The following is a 6,802-nucleotide window of genomic DNA, read 5'->3' on the forward strand; positions in this document are numbered from 1 at the left end:
ATAACATTGCCGGATATATACGGGGTGTTACACAAGACGCCACTTGCATCCACCCCGAATCACCGTCTTGTATGACGCCACATACTCAGGCTTACCGTCAAGATGGAACAACACATGCATATTAAAAGCCATTACACATTAAGCTCAACAGCATTTCAAATATCCAAAGCATGTAACACATCATGCATATAACCATACCCCCATGGGACATGGTGGAACCACAACATGGCTAAACCGAGGACACGAAAGCTTACCTCTTAAGCAATCAATCCAAGTCAAGTCCACACAAACTCAATGTCCAAACACAGCAGATCACAATCTAATTTAGGACCAGCAAGCATATCAATATTCATAGCTCAGTAGCATAAACATAAAGACTACGTTTTCATTTTACGTTTTACGTCTTAAGGCTTCCCACAAAGCCATAAGCCCTTAATCACTTGATTCTGACTTACTTCATAGGAACGCAGCAGAAAGGCAAGTTCTGAAGAATCACATCCAGGAATGGACAGAGCAAACACCAACCCTTGAGTGACAGTGAGACAGAAGATCAGCAACCTTCACTGACCTGGGATTAAATTCTTCCTACCATTCAACTATGAAGAGTAGCTCATTTTCTGAAAAGTTCATGATTGTTCACTGGCTCAAGTTCCTTTTTGTTGAGCTATTCTTTGAAATTGGGCAGCCCAATACAATATTTCTGAGTTGTTTGAGGACAACCAACATTTTAGTTTTGGGGTGTTTGATGGGACGTAAATTCGTTCCCATCTAAGCCCATTTTGATGGCAAAATACCACACGTTCCCTCAGCTGATGAGCAAATTCAGCAAGAAAATCACTTGTTTTAAACATTTGTGACAAAAACACAGTGGGGGAACGTCTGGTAAAGTATTCCTTTAAAATATATTAAAAGGGGAACGAACTGAGACGCATTTAATGCACCTGCTCCATTCATTTAACGCCTCTGTACACTTTGCAGGTGACGTAGGGTTAAAGACTTCTAAAAAGCAAGGCGGCGCACCAACTGAGCAGCTGGAAACGTGAAGAGCAGGGAATCAAGAGTTCTCATTCGCTGAAAACAGAAGCAAAACATGGGAAGGCCTGCAAACAACGGCTAATCATCACCAAACCCTGTTCCATTCAGCAATTCACGCAAGCTTCACACTCTGCTGCAACCGTCTCGACCCCTCATTCAAGCAACTAGCTCCAAGGGAATTACAGTCTTGCCATTCCTCTTCCAGCTATAAATAGGACCTCCCTCACACAAAAACATCATTAAATCCTGGAGGGTTTGCAGTCCAAAAGGAAGAGATCACTTAGTAGTAGTTAGTAACTTAGTTTAATTTTCAGTTGTAATTATAGTTAAGCGACAACCCCTCTTCCCTTCTCTGTAAACAACCATCAAGACTCCTCACGAGCAATTATCCATCTTTCTCCATTTTCTGTTTCTTTTTGTAAACTGTCTTTTAAATTAATATAAGTTTTTTTCTCTTCGTTCCAATCGTTATCTCTTGACTGAATCTCGGGTCTATGTGATCTCAGTTGAGAATAATTATGTTTAAACTATCAGCCATGAGCTGAACTATTTGTGGAACGGGTAAACTGTGAAACTCTTAAAGAACTGTTTTCAAAACTCTTGACCGAAGCTTTTAGTATTTCTTTTGCTGAGTAAGCTATATTCATTGTGCGCCAATGGAAATTGGGTACATACTGAGAAAGGAACTTCCATAAGGAAGGGATTTCAGACAGCTTAGCCATTGGGGGAAGGTAGATGTCATGGCAAAAACGCTACTGGTCACCTTAGGAATAAGGGGCCAACTCGTCCATTTTAAGGTTCTGAACTAAGTACCTGTTGGAGTCAAGGGAGCAATAGAAATATGGAAACTTGTGAGTCATCTAGACCATGAGCTGAGGAATCAGAGTTGGCAGGCAAAGAAACTGGGACAAAGCCAAAAGGTGCTAAGTCTTGAGCAGAGAAAACAACCCCTTTAAGAGTGAAGCAGTGAATCCGTTCTTGCTGTTAAACTGTTTTAACCACCACCCTGTTGTCTCTTGATTATAGTTATTTCTATTTTAGTTATTTTATTTTATTTTATTTAGTACTTATAAAAACTCCAATGATTTTTATCTCACCTTCTTCTAAACAGGAAGGATCACATACATAACGCAGCGAGCAACTGTTTGCCATCAGGTTGAACCTATTGTTCCTGAGGAACGTTGTCAAGATAGTAGGGAACGCTTGACCAGACAATTCATTTACTAACTTTTCTTCTCATTTTCACTCTTTATAAACAGTGATAAAACAATAATTAGCACTCTATCCTCGTGGGAACGATAATTTGGGCATTAATACTCCCTTTATTACTTGATGCGTGCACTTGCGCACTTGGGTTGGAACTGATCGACGAATCTGTGTTCTGCAAGAACAGAAGAACATCCTCTATCAAAACTTATATTTTTCTACCATCAGCAAACCACCCAACAACTATCTTGGGCCTCTCCCAATCCAGCACGGCCTCAATCTTGTCGGGATCCACTGCAACTCCATCCGCTGAAATCACATGCCCCAGAAACTTGACTGATTTGAGCCAAAACTCACACTTAGAAGGCTTAGCATAAAGCTTTTTCTCCTTCAGCACTAGCAGAAAAATCCTCAGATGCTCCGCATGCTCCTCCTCAGTCTTGGAGTAAATCAGAATGTCGTCAATAAAGACGATCACAAACTGATCCAGATACGGCTGGAAAATCCTGTTCATGTAATCCATGAACACTGCCGGCGCATTGGTGAGTCCAAAGGGGATCACCAAATACTCAAAGTGACCGTATCTCGAATGAAACGCGGTCTCAGGTCTTAGGGACATCCTCCGACTTCACCCGAATCTGATGGTATCTGGACCGGAGATCAATCTTGGAATACACGCAAGCACCCCTGAGCTGATCCAACAGATCATCAATCCGAAGAAGGGGATACTTGTTCTTGATCGTCACCTTGTTCAACTGCCTGTAGTCGGTGCACAATTGCATTGTCCCGTCTTTCTTCTTCACAAAGATGACCAGTGCTCCCCAAGGAGACACGCTCGGCCGAATGAAATCTTTCGCCGAAAGATCCTCAATATGCTTCTTTAGCTCAGCCAACTCCGGTGGCGACATCCGATATGGAGCTAATGAAATCGACCCCACACCAGGAAACAAATCAATGGAGAACTCTATCTCCCGCTGTGGCGGAAACTCAGGAAACACCTCGAGGAACTCTGTAAGAACCCGCACCATTAATTAAGGAAATTAATCAGTTAATTATGAGTTTAATGAGATAATTCCATAATTGACCATATTAATTATTATGAGGCTCTAATAATTATAGTAAGTGAGTAATAATTCTGAAAGTCGCTTTTCTGACGAAAAGTGCAGATACCGGTTCTGCTAGTCGGTATAAATGCGTACCGAAAAAGTATTCCGGAAAATTATAATAAGTGCATGAATATTACTAGAATAATATGTAGGACTTGTAAAACGATTTTCAAGTTAAAATAATGAGAACTGGTGCCAGAAACTGATACTGGCTATACCGGAAAGGTGCTCCGAAAAATATAAGAAAAATATGATAATTCTTGTAAAATTGAGTAGGTTAAGAATATTGAGTTTGAGATTAAAATTCTAAGCGTAGAAATTAAAGTTAATACTGTATGTTTAAGTGTTAAACCGCTATAAATAGGCTTGTTGGCCCAAAACCCTGGGTATTTTTCTGTTGCTACGTGACTGGTTGGAGTGGCTGGTCAGTTGCTACTGTTCCACTGTCTTCCTCCATCTCTAGTGAGCCAAGTTTTCATCTTTTGCTTGGTTCCTCCTTCCTCCTCCTTGTAAACACTAGTGATTATCATCGTGAGAGTGAAAGAGGTGTCTTTTCTGTGTGTCCAGCCTCTGTGTGTTGGTGTGGGGAGCTGACCTTTGAGAGTTGAGTGGTAGGAGCTTTATTCTACCATTTTGAGGTCCAAAGGGTGGTCTTTAAAGAGAAAGAACCTTACTTTGATTACCATTTTCGTTTGTTGTTCAAGTCAGAACCTAGAGGCAGTGTGGTGAGCTCCAAGAGCACCTTCTTGCTCTGTTTTGAGTTTGTGGTATGATCACCACCCTTGTACTTGAGTTTTCTTTGTTAAAAATGGAACCTTGCTGCATGTAATGGTTAAAATTTAAAACCTAACATTGGGTAATGCTAAACACACCTAGAAATGCATGTTTAGGCTTCTGTAATCAGTAAAAATGGAACCTTAGAAGGGGTATTTCGCGAAATGCAGAATCTGAGTTCTGCCGCGAAATATCCGGATATTGTGTTGGAAATATCCGAATATTGATATCCGGATATAGGGATCTGAATATCCGGATATTGATATCCGGATATGCCCCCGACAGATATCCGGATATTCTGGGCTTGCGAGGAACAGTAGCTTACTGTTCAACCAGAACTGATGTTTGGGGGTTTGTGGACCCTAGATTGATGAAGTTGAACTTCTGTAATAATTGGACTAAGTCAGAATCAAGTGAATAAGGGCTTATGGCTTTGTGGGAAGCCTTAAGCCGTAAAACGTAAAAGGAAAACGTAGTCTTTATGTTTATGCTATTGAGCTATGAATGTTGATATGATTGCTGGTCCTAAATCAGATTGTGATCTGCTATGTTTGGACATTGAGCTTGTGTGGACTTGACTTGGATTGATTGCTTAAGAGGTACGCTTTCGTGTCCTCGGTTTAGCCAAGTTGTTGTTCGACTATGCATGCTGTGTTACATACTTTGGATATTTGAAATGCTCTTGAGCTTTATGTGTAACACCCCGTGTATACCCGAAATATTAACATTACATCGTATTAAGCGGTGCTTAATTAAAAATGCGGAATATTCTTTTTCTTTTCAATTATGACGTCATTATCAATTACCATCTTGATTACTTAATCAATTTCATAAAAATCAATGCCTGTATGTAAATTGCAAGACAACTAACTGAAATACCTCAATATATAATTATAAAGTGAGTATCTAAGTCACGGATCTACATCAAGTAGTCCGAACAACATCCTGATACATTATTACAACTCCAATTAAAACAAGACTAGGTGTCATGGACAATCCCCATGCTCACCAAATCAACAGCGTCTCAACATGATAATCCAAAACATAAACTGAAGCTAAAAGCATATAAGCAGCATGCATAACCAGCATCCAACAAGTCAGTATATAATATCATCAATATCTAACTCAGCTCCGGCCTCCTGCCGCCTGAGGTCTCAACATTACCTGAACCTGAATTAAGCATTCCCCAAACGTGGGGTGATATCTCTAAACCAGAAATCTCAGTAAGACAAGGGGTCCTCAAGGATCTTCCACCCCAAGCTCACTTACATGTGCAATATAAGTCCTAAAAGCATTTTATCAATATAAGTTCTCAAAACTATGTAGTGCAACAGATATCTATGGCATGTGTGTAATCACTATTCTACTGGCCAGAGAAATGTAGAAATACGTCTATACCTACATGTAGTACAAGGAACACCGCTTGTACCTCACCCACAGCCTCACCATATTGTATGTTCTACATACTCATGCTTACCGTATAGGTGGAACACCTCCATGCATATCAACAAGGCACCAACATATAACAGCTCAACAGCATTTCCAAAACATCAAAAGCATGTAACACCGCATGCATATAACCATATCCCCATGGAACATGGTGGAACCACAACATAGCTAAACCGAGGACACAAAAGCTTACCTTGCAAGCTCACTATCCAATGCCAAGAGTCCTCACAGCTCAAGTCCAACACACAGCAGATCACAATCTGATTTAGGACCAGCAAGTGTATCAACATACATAACTCAAAAGCATTAAGATAAAGACTACGTTCTCCTTAACGATTTACGTCTTAAGGCTTCCAACAAAGCCACAAGCCCTTAATCACATGATTCTGACTTAGTCCCTTAATTACAGAAGTTCAACTTCATCAATCTAGGGTCCCCAAACCCCCAAGAGCCTACTGTCCTCACAACACAGCTACTGTTCTACGAAATTCCAGAATATCCGGATATTCCTCGAGACCATATCCGGATATGCAATATCCGGATATCCCAGTGTGCATATCCGGATATCAATATCCGGATATCCAGATTCCCATATTCGGATATCCCATTTTCGGATATCCAATATCCGGATATTCCACGGGCAGATATCCGGATATTTCACGAAAGAATGCAGAAACTGCATTTCGTGAAGATATCCTTCCAAGGTTTCGTTTTTACCAATTCCAGTAGCTTAAACATGCATTTCTAGGTGTGTTTGACCAACCCCAATGTTAAGTTATCATCTTTAAGCCTTTACATGCATCAAGGTTCCATTTTTAAGCAAAAGAACTCAAGTTCAAGGTTCAACCACTTACCCTTAGCACCAAAACAGAAAAGGTGATGCTCTTGGAGCTCTCAAGGCCACTCCAAGGTTCTGACTAGGACAGAATACGAAAATGGAGCAACAAGGTGGGATCTTTTCTTCACAAGGTAGCTTCTCTGAGCATCAAACACCAAGAAAATGAACCCCCTTCGCCCCCAACTCAGATCACAGCCCTCAAACACAACCAACACAGAAGCCAAACTCAGAACTATGACCTCCACTCAACCCCAAAGATGACTCTCACACATACCCAAGTGTTTAGAAGGAAGAAACAAGCATCAAGGTGATAACTTGGCCAAGAAATGAAGGGAAGAGCAATGGAGCACTATTCTGGTCAGCCACTAACACCAACTCACGCACAAGAGTCTGT

Source organism: Gastrolobium bilobum, unplaced genomic scaffold (genome assembly GCF_033153095.1).
Source record: "Gastrolobium bilobum isolate Gb01-03AN ecotype WA unplaced genomic scaffold, APGP_CSIRO_Gbil_v1 utg31293, whole genome shotgun sequence".
In the NCBI taxonomy this organism is placed as follows: domain Eukaryota; kingdom Viridiplantae; phylum Streptophyta; class Magnoliopsida; order Fabales; family Fabaceae; genus Gastrolobium; species Gastrolobium bilobum.